At 43.8% G+C, this 15632-nt stretch overlaps 1 non-coding gene and 2 pseudogenes across 1 annotated transcript; all 3 read right to left on the reverse strand.

Moving 5' to 3' along the window:
• Positions 1-2868: 2868 nt before the first annotated feature.
• On the reverse strand, positions 2869-4986 carry LOC128630368 (fumarylacetoacetate hydrolase domain-containing protein 2-like; annotated as a pseudogene).
• Positions 4987-5086: 100 nt separating this feature from the next.
• Positions 5087-5158, reverse strand: trnag-ucc (transfer RNA glycine (anticodon UCC)). Its single transcript has one exon. It is a non-coding gene; the product is annotated as a tRNA-Gly (tRNA).
• A 1521-nt stretch (positions 5159-6679) lies between these two features.
• Positions 6680-6798, reverse strand: LOC128630483 (uncharacterized; annotated as a pseudogene).
• Positions 6799-15632: the final 8834 nt, after the last annotated feature.

Here is a 15632-nt window from a genome sequence, read left to right on the forward strand (position 1 = left end):
ATATATATATATATATATATAAATATAAATATAAATATAAATATATATATATATATACTCTATAAAAAACAGAATAATAGGATATGTAGGACAGTAGAAGGGTAATATAATGATATTATGAAGTAGGAAGTACAGTAAACCGTTTTTCAAGCAGTATAACTACATATAAAATGGAGATATAGAGCAAATATGAAAATAAATTATAAACTAGAAATGCAGGCTCGCAAGGAAGGCCTTAATGTTAAGAGAGAACCATGAAGAGCCATTTATAAGGGTGGCTGAGTCAAGCTGCCCCCCCGTGAGATAATAGTAAGACCAAGGTCACTCTAGATTGTTTTGTCTCTCCACTTTTGATTTTACGGGTTATTCAAATCCCTTGGTTTCGATTCTCTGGGTTACTGAAATCCCTTAGTTTTGAGTCTCTGGGTTATTGAAATCCCGTGGATTTGACTTTCTGGGTTATTAGAAATCCATGGGTTTTGATTCTATGTGTAATTTGAAAACCTCTGGTTTTGATTCTATGTGTAAGTGAAATAGCCCTTTTCTGGAACATAAGAGTAAGGTAGATGAGCTCTTTTTTAACCCTATTGGTAGTGAGATCATAGTCTTCTTGAAACATATGGGTTATTTAGTGTGTAAATACAGTATAAATACTGGAGCTTAAGCTCAGGGTATCAGATCACTTCTGAGAATTCTCATCGGTGTGGATCTCGTGTGGTGGAATGGAACAATAAAGCTGAACCCTTGCTTCTTCTCACTCACGGCTGGTGTATTTTTTCTATCTCCAACTGGGTTCAGAGGTAGATGTGAGTATTGGCTTCTAAGTTGAATTTTAAGTGTTTTTGGGTAATAGGCTAAATTTGAGCCAACACACCCCATCCCCTAACCCCACCCCACCCCACACACACATACACATTTTGTAGTGTTACCACCACCATGCTTCACAATGGGGATGTTGTCCTCAGGGTATTGGGTTTCTGCCAAATGGCAGACTCAGTCTCAGATAAGCTTTCCTCACACGTTTTCAGAGTCTCCGACATGTCTTCAAGTAAACTTCACACAGGATATCGTACAAGTGTGCCATAAATATGTTTATCCTGTGAACAGCTTCTTCCACGGTTCCATTTGCGATCGCAGAAATGAAAGCAGAATCGAGCAAACGCCGCAATATTCGGAACAGCTTGCAACGTTTTAAACTTACCGCGGATTTTCTGCAGATCTGGGCCAAGATTTCCTCTTCGATTCATGTCCGTCAACATGAGTAACAGCTAAAAGGTCTCGTTTACCAACAAACATCACCACGGATGAACGCGCAAAACAATTTTGTGTGAAAAACAACGTAAATTTGAAAAAAGCCACAGAAAAATCGAGCATTTTGGGCCGCAATAATCACAATCTAAATAAATAAATGTATATAATGTATATAAATAATTATAAAAACCCTCCGAAATCCTGTACAGACTGGATTACAGTGTGTTTCTCTTGTACCAGGTGCTGATGGAGGACCGGCAGAGCGAGGCGGTGTACCTAGAGATCAGTCCTCTTTTCCTCCAGGCCGAGAACAAACACAAACTCTTCCAGTTCGTCTCGCAGTTCCTCTAAGGCTGACGCAGGAGAAACACACGTCTACTCCGCTCTAGGTTTAGTTACAAAATATCAGTGTTTCTGGTAATTCGCTTGGAGCAAGATGTGTTCTTGAACGTGGACCTTTAAAAACTGCATTTGGTTTCTCTCTTTCTTATGAATGTAGTTAGGAAATGTTTGTTGTGGTTTTCAGTTTTGCACTGAAGCTATGAGCCTAATGTGCTGTAGCTAACAAGTGAAGCTTATATCTAGCGGTTTAGCATCATGAAACCTAAAGCATTATGCCTTTACTACTAGCAGCTAAAAATTCTTTATTTGTACAGATAGATTTCTAAACCAGTGTGTGATGATTTAAGCGTTCACTTTCCACACTGTTGACAGTTTAGAGCCTTGTAGCTCTAGTGAAAACTGAAGACTGAGCTCTGAGCTACATGTTGTGTGTTAAGTGTGTTAATGTCATTCGATATAATGCTGATGGTAGGCTTTGAGTGAGAATATTGGTAGGATTTTGAGTTAATCAGAGCTGTTAACCAATAAGAGAGCAGGATATTGGTCATTGTATTCAGTTTAATTAGTGAGTGTTTGACAATGTTGTATTGTTAGGAAGTTAACGAGTTCTTCTCTGGTTTCTGTTTGATGAAAATTGTTGCTTTATAACGTTGCTTTGTTTGATTTGGAGAGACGAATACAGATTTTGTTCTGCACCGTTGCTCAATCCGGATCTTTCTTTTTCCACGTACTCATACATGATGTTGTTAACGATGAGTGACGGAGCTTATGAACCACTGACCCTCCAATCAGCCCCTGATTATCCACTGGTAATGCCGCCAGCCCTCTTGGGACACCGTAGCAATCCCATAACCCCCTCTTTCACCCTACACAAGTACATATATAGACAGACTCCTTCCACATGCAGCACGGCGAGAGAGATGCTGACGGACAGGGCTGATTACTATAGTGCACCAGGTGCTGAGTAAGATCTCGAGACACACACACAGGTGAACTGCACAAGGACCACCTGCACACTCACGGAGAAGGCGATCGATAATGTCGAGAGAGATTCGCAGGTTGGACAACCCACTAATACAGTAATAATAATCAACAGAGCTCTATCTCCTGGAAGATCACAGCACCTGCACTCTGGACCAATCATTTCTAGTGCACACAAATCTGATTGGGATTTCAGAAACGTCTAGACATTAAAGCATTTCAACGGTGAAAGGGATTTATTTTTATTTTTTCCATCTCCGTAGTTCAGATAAAAGTCAGCCAACCGTGCAGGAGTCACACCACTGTGTTTCAGATGAACCCGATCTCCTCGATCTGACACTCCACGACGTGTCCTTTCTGTATTCCTTCTGAATTATAAAGAATCCCCCCCCCTCCCCCCCCCGTAAGTAGCTGTCTGATGGGTCATGTTTTAGAAGCAGTACAAAGAACTAATCAAATTTAGTACTCAGGTGTAGTCATGAGGTTTGTTTTGATGGAACATTTCGTTCAAAAGCTAATTAATTAGAATTTTATGCAAAACATTCCTTTTTTTGTTGGCGGGGGGGGGGGGGGGGGGTTGCGAGTTTAAAAGAAATTAGCACTAAGGTGTGTTCAGTTGTTGGTTATAAAAGAAACACTTCAGCCGGCAAGATGCGTTTGCGATCTAAACTTGGACCCAAATTAATTCGAAACATAAGCACATGATTATGATTAACACATCAGTGTATACACCAACACACTGTAAACACTCGTGCAACACTGCAAGGCCACAGACCTTAAAATAAAAATATTTCTGATGTGGTGCGTTAACGATAACGCCTAATCAGAAAGCTTTCTGACTTCATATTAATTTTGAAGAACGCTGTACTTTGTGTTTCCTCTCTCCAAAAGTAATCTCAAAGGATACGTCTGTACAGATGTTCCTGCCTCAGTAGGAGATAACTCCAGAGCTGTTTTCAGACTCATTTCTCTAATCGCTTAGTTCTGCACGGTCATCAAACACCAGACGTGATGAATGACTTTCTAAACCAGTCATCACCAAGGGCACCTCTTAACGTTTCTGAGGATTTCGGCTCACCAAAACTTATTGCGCCCCTGTCTTTTATGTATATTTACTCAAGGGGATTAAATGAGCCACGGTGTTTCTCCATCACCATGACCAGGTCATATTAGTCTTATAGAGATTCACAAAATTGAAAATGGAGAACAAGCCTACGCAGTGTAAGAAACTGGAAACTGAGCTCACCTTTAGAAAGATGGGTGGCTTTCTGAACACGCCCACTCCTGGAGGCGTGCCTGTTAGAAACACGTCGCCTGGGTACAGAGTCACAAACCTGCCTTCAAGGCAAATGAACAAAGCTGTACAGAAGACACTAGGGATGCAGTAACAATACACCAATGTCTCAGTGCTCACAGATCTGAACTGCTCCCACGTGCAACAGTTTCTCTGCACGGTCACATTACTGCTTAATGTGCTGCACGATTCACTCAGCACAGTATCAGACCTATACCAGTACTGGTATCAATGCATCCCTAGAAGAGTCTGAACATTGAATCTGAACACTGCTGTAAGATCAGGTCAGTGAAATATGTTCACCACCATGCGCTGGATACTTACTGCGAGACCCACACCACCAGCTTCTCCGTCTTAAAGATCAGCTGACTGGTGTTGCTGTCCTGAACTACATCACCGTTTACCAGGCACCGGATCCCCAGATTGTGGACGTCTGATTTAAAAACAGCACATTACAGCTCTGACTCACAGCCTCATGGTTTTTTTACGTTCACAACAATTTTTAGTTCAGGTTTCCATCTCACCGGCCCCCCACCTACCCTTCAGTGCTTCTGTGGTAACAAGAGCAGGCTCTAGTGGACAGAATTTGTCGAATGTTTTTCCCAGCAGCCACTGCTTGCCGTTCTTCATCTGCCAGTCATGAGCGCTGACCTCACTGGCTACGGTGAAGCCGGCAACGTGACCGCGAGCGTCCTCCTCCTGAGAATAACAGGCATGAGCGTAAGACGCCTCTTTTTTATAGGAATGAATTTCTAATTTGGCATGATTTTTGTCCTCACACCAAACGTAGCCAAGATAAGTTTCATGTCTGCGGTTTGCTTCATTAGTTTTTGCACTGGAGCTGTGACAATAATGTAGCTAACAGATGGAACAAATAGGAAGTCTTTCTCATGCACATTTTAACAGCTAATATCGATCTTTAGACAACAGGACAATGTTTTATCATGTTTGAGTCATTTAGTTGTTAGTTATAGACTAAATTTAGTCAGCTGAACCTGATCTAAACCTTAAGGACTGAAAGCTGTTTTGGATATCAGCCAAAAGATTACATATAAGTGAGTCCATGAAGTCTGCCCCACCTCTGAGCCCTTCTCTCCCAGCTCCAAGAACTCTCTCATGGTGGTACAGTCTGATCCAACACCCTCAGGTCGACGACACCTTTCGTGCTCTCCACACCGACCTTCACACTTCCCTCAGCTCCCTTTCCGGTTCAATCCAGGCATTGGCCAGGAATCAAACCTGGGTCAACTGCTTGGAAGGCAGCTATGCTCACCACTATACCACCAATGCCATGCTGGGCAATTCAACTCTGGAAAACAAAAGTTTAAGTATGTGCGTTTCTCATCAGCAGACCATAGGCAACAGCCAAAGATCTGCACTCATGGTTTCTGTAGTGTAGTGGCTATCACATTTGCTTCACATGCGAAAGGTCCCTGGTTTGAGACTGGGCAGAAATGAGCTGGAAGTTTTGAACTTTGCTTTAATAATTGACCGGTCGTCATCACGGTAGGATCAGGTCCTCTAGGAACAGCCAGAAAGCGAGACCTTGAACAGAGCAGATTTCCTTCTTCTGGGCTTTTGTAGCAAAGCAGATAACATTTGCTGACAAAATGAAAGGGAGTCTCTGGTTTTCCACAGAAAGTGGAGGCCTGGCTCTTTCGTTGCTCAATAAGACTCTGAACGTGACTGGAAAATTTTCCATAAAGTACTGGTCGCCAAGTTCACCTATCAACAAGAGGTCTAGGCCTGAAAAAGGCTGGGAGCGGTTTCCCTTCCATTGAGCTTTTGGAGCAAGGCAGATAACAGCTGCTTGCAAAATCACAGGCAGTCTCTTCTTTTCCAATGAATGTGGAGGCCTGGCTCTTTCCTTCATCAAGAAGACAAGAGTAATGATGCACGTGACTCGAGGTTGCAGCTTGTAATTTCCCACCTCCAAGCAGGAAAACGCAAAGAAAACGCACCCTCAACTTGAAATCGCCATTCGTCAACAGTGGGAAGTCTTCTCATCTACCAGTTCCTTCCCTGTTCATCGAGTGACGTCGAGTCAGCATGACAGATTCTGAACTAACAAAGTGGCACTTACCTTAGTGGTTATTTGCTTTGGATCAGGGTTGTCCAGTCTTATCCAGAATGGGCCAGTGTGGTTGCAGGTTTTCATTCTAACCATGCAGAAGCCACACTTTAGTCTATTGAAAGTCAAGATCAGCAGATCAAACAATTGGAATCAGGTGTGGCTCCTGCTAGATTGGAACGAAAACCTGAAGATTGGACAACGCTGCTTAAGACCAATCAGCATATAGACATCTTTGCTTATTAAATATAAAACACTAACTATATAGATGGCTGATTGCGGAAAATGTACACCTCTCATCACAGTTTGCATGCTAGCTTGTCGCTAACAGAAGACAGACACGGAGAGACGGCATTTTCTTACATTTTCGCCCCTGTTCACGGGTCAAACGTGCCCTGGTGGATAATGATGTGTTTACAAACAGCAAAGAACCACTAACAACACAAGTGGGAAGCAGAAACAGTTCTAGGAGGCCTGCAGAGAATCTTATGGCACATTCTGTTGACTAATTTATTTTCAGGTAGGTGATCCCTTCCTTCTGTGCCAACTACCATAAAGTACCTCAAGTAGCTACCGGTTTCAATCCGTGCATTGGCCGGGAATCAAACCCAGATCTACTGCTTGGAAGGCAGCTTTTTTTTTTTTTTTTGATTGATTGGGTCCCCTTCAAACCTGTATCCAATCTTTATCCCAAAAGAGGATGTTGTGCAGAGATCATGAAAACACTTATCCAAATAAAAAGCTTACAGCACCTAGTATCCCCATTCAGTCTCCCAAGCAAGTACTAACCAGGCCCAACTTTGCTTTGCTTCCGAGGTCAGATGAGATCGGGCTTTGTCAGAGTGGTATGGCCGTAAGCAATAGCTGCCACGAAATGGGGCCTATTTAAATAGTGTAAGCAAACATCTGACTGACTGACTGACTGACTGACTGATTGATTGATTGATTGGGTCCCCTTCAAACCTTACTGTGATTTCAGCTGTGTGGCAACAGTTCAGGGAAGATGCACATGTGGGTGTTATGGTCAGGCGTCCATATACTTTTGGTTACATAGTGTATTATGTTTATGCTGTAATGAAGATTCAGTGAACTGCAGGCTGGTGACTGATTTCAGCACCAAGGACAGCACCAACTGAGGCCTGAGTCACTATGAGAGCCTGAGAGAAACAAGTCTCTCTCTCTCTCTTTCTTTATCTCTTTCTGTCTGTCTGTCTGACTGTCTTTCCATCTCTCTTGATCAGTCTCTGTCTCACTCTCTCAGTGTATGTGTGTCTCACTGTCATCTCTATCTCTGTCTCTCACTTTCTGTCTGTCTGTCTGTCTGTCATTCTCTCTCACTTTCTGTCTGTCTGTTTTTCTCCCTCTCTCTTTCTGTCTGACTGCCTTTCTGTCTCTATTGATCTGTTTCTGTCTTTCTTTCTTTCTCTCTCTTGCTCACTTTCTCTGTGCAAGTATGTCTGACTGTATTTGTCTCTGTCTCTTTCTCTCACTTTCTTTCTGTCTGTCATGAATGAATGAATGCCTTTTATTGTCACTATACACATGTATAATGAAATTAAGAGCCTCTCCTTTTTTGTTCCGTGCCAACATGTACATAAAATAAACAAGAATAAACAAGATAAATAAGATAAATAAACAAGATAAATAAACAGATAAATAAACAAGATAAATAAACAAGATATTGGGGTGGATGGGGGAGGTACTATGAAATGCACAGTTTTGAGACATCCTGTAACGTCTCCCTGAGGGCAACAGATTGAACAGATCAAAGCCAGGGTGAGAACTGTCCTTAATGATAGTTTTTCCTCTGCTGAGGCAACGGGAAGTGTAAATATCCATCAGGGAGGGGAGAGGGCAGCCAATGATCTTCTGTGCTGCTCTTACTACTCTCTGAAGCCTCTCCATGTCTGCCGCTGTGCAGCTACCGTACCACACCGTGATACAGTATGTCAGCAGGGTCTCGACGGACGAGCGGTAGAAGATCAGCAGCAGATTGGAGTCCAGATTGTACTTCCTGAGAACCCTCAGGAAGTGTAGCCGTGTTTGAGCCTTCTTGATAACCGCTGTGATGTTGTCAGTCCAGGAGATGTCTGCAGAGATAAGGACACCAAGAAACCGGATGGTGTGGACCCTCTCCACACACTCACCATTAATGAAGAGGGGGGCCAGCTCCGTGTTGTGTTTTCTGAAGTCTACAATGAGCTCCTTGGTTTCCTTGGTGTTTAGAGCCAGATTGTTCTTTGAACACCAGGCTGCCACGTTTAGGACTTCCTCTCTGTAGGCTGCCTCCTCTCCTTTTGAGATGAGTCTGACCACTGTGGTGTCGTCAGCAAACTTGATGATAAGATTATTGTTGTGGACTGGTCTACAGTCGTATGTGTAGAGACAGTACAGGAGGGGGCTCAACACACAGCCCTGTGGAGAACCTGTGCTCAACGTGCGAGTGGAGGAGAGGTGGGGCCCGAGTCTCACTGTCTGAGACCGGTTGGTGAGAAAGTCCTTTATCCAGGCACATGTGAGGCGGGGGAGGCCAAGAGTGACCAATTTGGTGACGAGAATGTCCAGAATTATTGTATTAAAAGCCGAACTGTAATCCACAAAAAGCAGCCGGACGTAGCTCTGTTGCTGCTCTAGATGGCTCTACACGTAGTGGACAGCAACGGCGATAGCATCCTCGTCCCCAATATCCATAAGGTTCTGACTTGTATAGCGAATGTTCGTAGAACCGATAATGCACAAACAAGTAATAAAGAAATAATACAAAAACAACAAAAAAGAGCACTGAAAAGGAGAGCCGTGAGACGCTGCAACTGTGTGCGCCGCCATCTTGCCTTCGCCATCTGTCTTTCTCTCTCTCTCTCTCTCTCTCTCTCTCTCTCTCTCTCTCTCTCTCTCTCTCTCTCTCTCTCTCTCTCTCTCTCTCTCTCTCTCTCTCTCTCTCTCTCTCTCTCTCTCTGCGCATGCGCGGTAGTGGAGCGAGTGTGGCGTGTTGAGCGTGTGAGAGCGGTTGGCGTTTCGCCGGCATTTGATGCAGTTTTTTTTTTTCCGTGTAAACATCTCGGATAAATTATTTGTGTGTGTGTGTGTGTGTGTGTGTGTGTGTGAGCGAGTGTGAAAGCGAGTAAGTGCGTGTGTGTGTGTGTGTGTGTGTGTGTGTGTGTGTGTGTCGCGGTAGAGGAGCATGGCGGCTCCAAACACGCAGCTGTGTGAGAGTTTGACTCGCCGGCACGGTGTGAGGGTGGCGTGCAGGGCGAGTGTGGAGGAGTGTGTGTTAGCGGTAGGAGAAGTGGTGGGGCATGAGAACATTGTCTCTGCCTCCCGCATGAACAGTGCAATTGTAGTCTTTGTGAATGACGTTGATAGAGCAAACAAGCTAGTCCAGAAAGGAATTGTGCTCAATAATGAGCTAACGATGGTCTCTTCCCTAAGTTCCCCATCCAAAAAGGTTATACTGTCTAATGTCCCTCCCTTCATCTCCGATGAGATAATATCCAAAGAACTGTCTAGATATGGGCGGTTGGTCTCCCCCATAAAGAAAATCCCCCTTGGCTGTAAGTCCCCACTAGTTAAGCACTTGGTGTCTTTTAGAAGAATGGTTTTTATGATTCTGAAAGATGGTGTTGAGGAACTGAACCTAGTGTTTAAATTCAGTGTAGAAGGCTATGGCTACAGCATTTTTGTATCTACAGACACAGACATAAAATGTTTTAAATGTGGCAAAATAGGACATCTTGTCCAGGCCTGTCCTGAGAGACAGAGTGACCCTGGTGTTTCTGAGCGACCGGGGCAGGAAGTAGCTGGGCCTTCTGGAGCCGTTCCCCCTGCGGCTGCAGCTCAGCCCGCTGCTGAAAGCCCCGGAGTTGCTACTGCACCAGAGCCTAGTGAGAGCGAACCCCAATCTCAGCCTGTAGCCCAGGAACCCACAAAGGATATACCAACCCCAGAGAAGCCCTGCTTGACTGAAGTGGCTCCAGAGAAGTCCTGCTTGCCTGAACTAGAGAATCCTTGTCTGACTGACAAAGACGCAGTGGATTCTGGTGCAGAGCTGGAGATACCTGCGCTGGCAGAGGCAGGTACAGGGGTGCAGAGCAGTCGCTCAGAAGCACCAGTCACTACGCCGGGGGATGGGGGAGACGTGGAGATGGAGGACGAACCCATGTTTAAAGTACCGAACAAGCGGAAGAAACGAGGTAAGGGACAAGGGAGCAAACAGGCCAAAAGAGACACTAAAATAGACGAAAAAGAAACAGACAGTGATGATTACATGTCAGATTCTGTTTTTAACTTTGGCTCTCAGGAAGAAAAGCGAGAAGTTGTATACCGTGCTGAGAGCATTAAGGAGTTCTTACGGAATACCAAATGGCAAAAGAACATTGTAGTAGAAGAACATTTCCCAGATTTGAAGCAGTTTATCCATGATGTCAAACATTTTAGAAGGCAAGGAGCTTTTATTGAAACTGAGATCTATCGTCTGAAGAAATTCATTACTAAAGTCAGCAGAGAAACTTCTGATGATGACCAGTAGAGTGTTTGGTGTGTGTTATATTAAAATGGGTTTTATCATCTGCTTGTTTTATCTACACCTTGTTCTTATGAGTGGGATTCGTATTGCAAGTTTAAACATTAACGGGGCAAGAGAACATGAAAAACGTGTAAAACTGTATGAGTTACTAACGCAGAAGCGTATTGATGTAGTGATGTTGCAAGAAACACATAGTAATGTCAATAATGCTACTAGCTGGATGAAGGAGTGGGGTGGGCTGGCAATTTTAAGTCACAATACATCAGTTAGTGGTGGGGTTGCCCTACTGTTTGCTCGCAATTTTACTCCCAGTTCTTATACAGTAGTTGAGGTTTTAAATGGGAGGCTTTTAAAAGTAAGAGCTATCTATGAGAATGAGAGCTTTGTTTTTATTTGTGTGTACGCTCCCACCAGTGCAGTGGAGAGAATGGTTTTCTTAGATAAACTAGACAATGTCATTGCTGACTGCAACACTGCCGATACCTTAATTCTGGGTGGGGATTTTAACTGCACAACAGACGACTTGGACAGGAACCACACAGAACCTCATGTAGCCTCCCGTAAGCGCCTGTGGGAGATGATGGAGGCTCACGAACTGATTGATATTTGGAGAAATTTAAATAGAAACCAGAAGCAGTACACGTGGGCCCACTCCATAGACAACACACTCTCCCTGGCAAGACTAGATCGCTTTTATGGTTTTAAACATCAGCTGACACTTTTTACTAAATGTTTTATTGTTCCAGTAGGCCTCTCTGATCACAGTATGGTGCAGTGTATTGTCAGTAAAGAAAATGTAAAACCAAAAAGTGCATACTGGCATTTTAACACTGCACTTTTAGAGGATACTAATTTTAGAGAATCTTTTATTTATTTCTGGAATGTTTTTAAATATGAAAAGATGGCTTTTAGTTCTATACAACAGTGGTGGGATGTGGCCAAAGCTCAAATTAAGGCATTTTGTCAACAGTACACTCTTAATGTCACGAGAGACATTGTCAGATCTCTGAAAGCTTTGGAGACTGGAATAGTGGAACTCCAGTGTTTGGAGACCACAGGAGATCGAGGGCAGGTTGAAGCCCTCAAAAGTAAAAAAGCTATAATGAATGACCTGTTGGGCATCACAGCACAGGGGGCGCTGGTCCGCTCACGCTTTAAAAGCATGAATGAGATGGATGCTCCTTCTAAGTTCTTTTTTGGTCTAGAGCAGAAGAATGGACAGAAAAGATTCATACATGCTGTGCGAACAGAATCAGGAGATCTTCTGTCAGATCCCGCTGAAATTCGCAAGCAGACAGTTAGCTTCTACTCGAAGCTGTACAGCAGTGAGCAGTCAGGGGCACAGACAGTAGAAGAGGGCTTCCTTAAAGACCTGCCAAAACTCTCAGAGCATGTGGCCAGCGATCTAGACATGGAGCTAACTCTAGCAGAGCTCCATGAAGCTCTCCAAGGGATGGAGAATGGAAGGGCGCCAGGCATAGACGGTCTCCCTGTAGAATTCTACAAAGCCTTCTGGACAGTTATAGGGCAGGATGTGCTAGAAGTGTTGCTAGGCAGTGTGAAGGGAGGTGAGCTCCCATTGAGCTGCAGGAGAGCCGTCCTGACCCTCCTGCCCAAAAAGGGAGACCTGACGCATTTGAAGAACTGGCGCCCGGTCTCACTGTTGTGCACTGACTACAAACTGCTCTCAAAAGCGCTAGCTTCAAGACTGACTAAGGTAATGGAGCAAATCACTCATCTTGACCAGACGTACTGTGTACCCGGCAGGTCTATACTTGATAATATACATTCGTGACATTTTGGACGTCTCCAGGCTATTGGGATTAAAGACTGGCCTTATTTTTCTAGACCAGGAAAAGGCTTTTGACCGGGTTGAACATGAATACTTGTGGAAGGTGCTGGAAACCTTTGGTTTCAACCCAGGTTTCATAGCCATGATCAAGACCTTGTACAGTGAAATTGAGAGTGTACTGAAGGTTAATGGTGGTTTGTGTGCCCCTTTTAGAGTCTACAGAGGTATTAGACAAGGCTGTTCTCTGTCAGGCATGCTGTATACCCTAGCGTTTGAACCTCTTTTATGTAAACTGAGAAATCAACTTTCTGGTTTTAAGATATCTCAATCCAGCGCTTCTCTGTGTCTCTCAGCATATGCAGATGACTTAGTCGTAATGCTGGGAACACAAACTGATGTGACTATTTTAATTGATGTTTTAAAAGATTTTGAGATTTTATCTTCTGCCAAGGTCAACTGGGCCAAAAGTGAAGCCATTTTAGTTGGAGAGTGGGGTGGTGGGCAGCCCATATTACCAGCTGGTTTGGCGTGGAAAGAGGGTGGTTTTAAGTACTTGGGTGTTTATCTAGGCAGCACTGAGTTTCTAAATAAAAATTGGGAAGATGTCGTTGAAAAGATAAAGGGCAGGTTGAACAGGTGGAAGTGGTTGGTCCCAAAAATGTCTTACAGGGGACGCACGCTGGTCATCAACAACCTGGCAGCATCAACCCTGTGGCACAAGCTGGCATGTGTGGATCCGCCACCAAACCTGCTCTCGAACATCCAGGCCCTGCTAGTGGACTTCTTCTGGGACAAACTACACTGGATCCCTCAAAGTGTCCTTCACCTGCCCAAGGAGGAGGGGGGGCAGGGGCTGATCCATATAGCCAGCAGAACTGCGACTTTCCGACTCCAGTTCATCCAGAGACTCCTCACTGGACCTGAGAGGTTGGTATGGAGAGCAGCAGCTTATAGGCTGTTACACACAGTAGGAGGACTGGGATTAGACAGAACGTTGTTTTTAATGGACACAAAAACGCTAGACCTTGCTGGATTACCAGTTTTTTATAGTGGGCTTTTTAAAATATGGACTTTTTTTAAAAAACAAATCAAGGGGTGCAGAACACCATACTGGCTGTTGGAGGAACCCCTGGTGAATGGTGGGAGATTAGATATCTCTGGTGTGACCACCCCATCATTATCCAGAGTTCTGGTCTCATCGGGGATTGTGACACTCCGGCAGCTGGTGAACATCGCAGGAACGGACCTGTCACGGGCTGAGGACTTGGCAGCGAGCCTGGGACTACGGTCGCTGCGTATTGTGAACAAGCTCCTACATTGCTGGAGGTCCACCCTAACGTCAGAGGAGCGTGCTCAGCTGATGAACAATGAAACAAGCAAGACTGGACCTATAGAAGAGGAACCTTTTCCCCAGCTGGGCATCGCTCCAGATCTAGATGGGTGTGGTGGCCCCCTCCTGGAGTTCAACAGTGACATGAACATTGAGACAGTGACCGGCAAGCTCCTGTACAAAGCCTGCGTGAAAGTTTTAAATAAGAAGAAGCTGAATGGGAGAGTGGACACCCCATGGCGAGCTGTACTGGGTTTTAATGATGATGTTAAACCGGAGTGGAGGGCACTTTACAAACCACCCTTAACTAAAAAATTTGCTGACCTCCAATGGAGGATTTTATATGGAATTGTTTCTGTGAATTCTTTTATCTCCATTTTAAACCCTGAGGTCACACAGGAATGTCCATTCTGTTCACAGAGAGAGACTGTTTTTCATGCGTTTATACATTGCTCCAGGTTGCAGCCATTGTTTGTGTTTTTAAAAAACAACCTGAGGTCATTTTATGTGGATTTTACTTTTCAGATTTTTATCTTTGGTTTTAAATACGTCAGAAAGAACAGGTTTAAGTGTCAGCTGATCAATTTTATCTTTGGTCAAGCAAAAATGTCGATATACCTAAGCAGGAAAAACAAAGTGGCACAGAACACAGACTGCGATGCCAGAAAAATTCTCTCTAGATTGATCAAATCACGGATTCTGATCGATTTTAACTTTTACAATAGTATGGGAGACGTGGAGATGTTCAAGGCAGTGTGGTGCTGCGAGGAGGCTCTGTGTTCTGTAGTGGAGGGAGAACTTTGTTTTACACCTGCATTAGGCTGATAACGTTCTTAACGACTAGCCTTTTGTTGTGCTGATTTATTTTATTAACCTAATTTATAACCTGTATATTTATGTTTTTTTAATGCTCTCTAAATATTTATTTATTTTTTATATTGAGTCACATTTGACTTTAATGTGTATAATGTGACCTTTTGTTAAAAATAAAAGGTTGTAAAAGTCAAGTCTCTCTCTCTCTCTCTCTCTCTCTCTCTCTCTCTCTCTCTCTGTGTATGTGTCTCACTGTCTTTGTCTCTGTCTTTGTCTCTCACTTTCTGTGTCTGTCTGTCTGCCTCTCTCTCTTTCTCTCTGTCACGCTCACCTTTACTCTGTCAGTCTGTCTCTATCTCTGTCTCTCGCACTCTGTATCTCTATTTATCTCTATCCATATCTCTGCCCATCTCTGTCTCTGTCTGTCTCTCCTCTTTTTCTGCATCACCCTCTCTTTCATTTTCTGTCTCTCTCTGTGTGTGTGTGTGTGTGTGTGCTCACTCTGTGTGCCAGATTTCCACTGTAACTCGATCAGCAGCTCCACTGCCGTCTCTCAGATCCAGTTACTGCACCCCATGGCCAGGTCCAGAAACTTGCAGAATCTTGTGTGTTTTTGAGAGAGAGAGAGAGAGAGAGAGAGAGAGAGAGAGAGAGATACTCAGTCATCTCGGTTATATTGAAACAGAGTGTGTGTGTGTGTGTGTGTGTGCGTGTGTGTGCGTGTGTGTGTGTGTGTGTGTGTGTATGCGTTTGTAAGAGGAAGGCGAAGCTTATTGCTGATTGTCGGGAGGTGAGAGAGGACCATGAGAGAGCTGACTCTCAGTACTGCTCCATATGTCTGTGGGAGAAGGTAAGAAAGACATAGATAGGTTTATGGAGAGAGAGAGAGAGAGAGAGAGAGCGAGAGTGAGAGAGAGAGAGAATTGTATATGCATTCTGCATCAAACAGTATTGAGTGTGTTTTTGTCGTATTAGTGTTAAGAGAGAGAGAATATAAACGCTGCTGAAGGAACAACTGGTTTTTCCATAAGTGATGTTTCACAGCATTAATGTAATTATAAATGGATATAAAGTACATTCATTAAAAAATAACTCGCCTGGTGTCACTGATATTTATCCAGATAACAAAATAGTGTTATTTTGTTCTAAACTGTTCAGCATGTACATGAACACATATTTGAGTTAAAAATATGATGGATAAATATGTGAAAAAGCGATTTGTGAGAGTGTGTGTGT

This window comes from Ictalurus punctatus, unplaced genomic scaffold (assembly GCF_001660625.3).
Source record: "Ictalurus punctatus breed USDA103 unplaced genomic scaffold, Coco_2.0 Super-Scaffold_100056, whole genome shotgun sequence".
NCBI classification, from domain to species: Eukaryota; Metazoa; Chordata; class Actinopteri; order Siluriformes; family Ictaluridae; genus Ictalurus; species Ictalurus punctatus.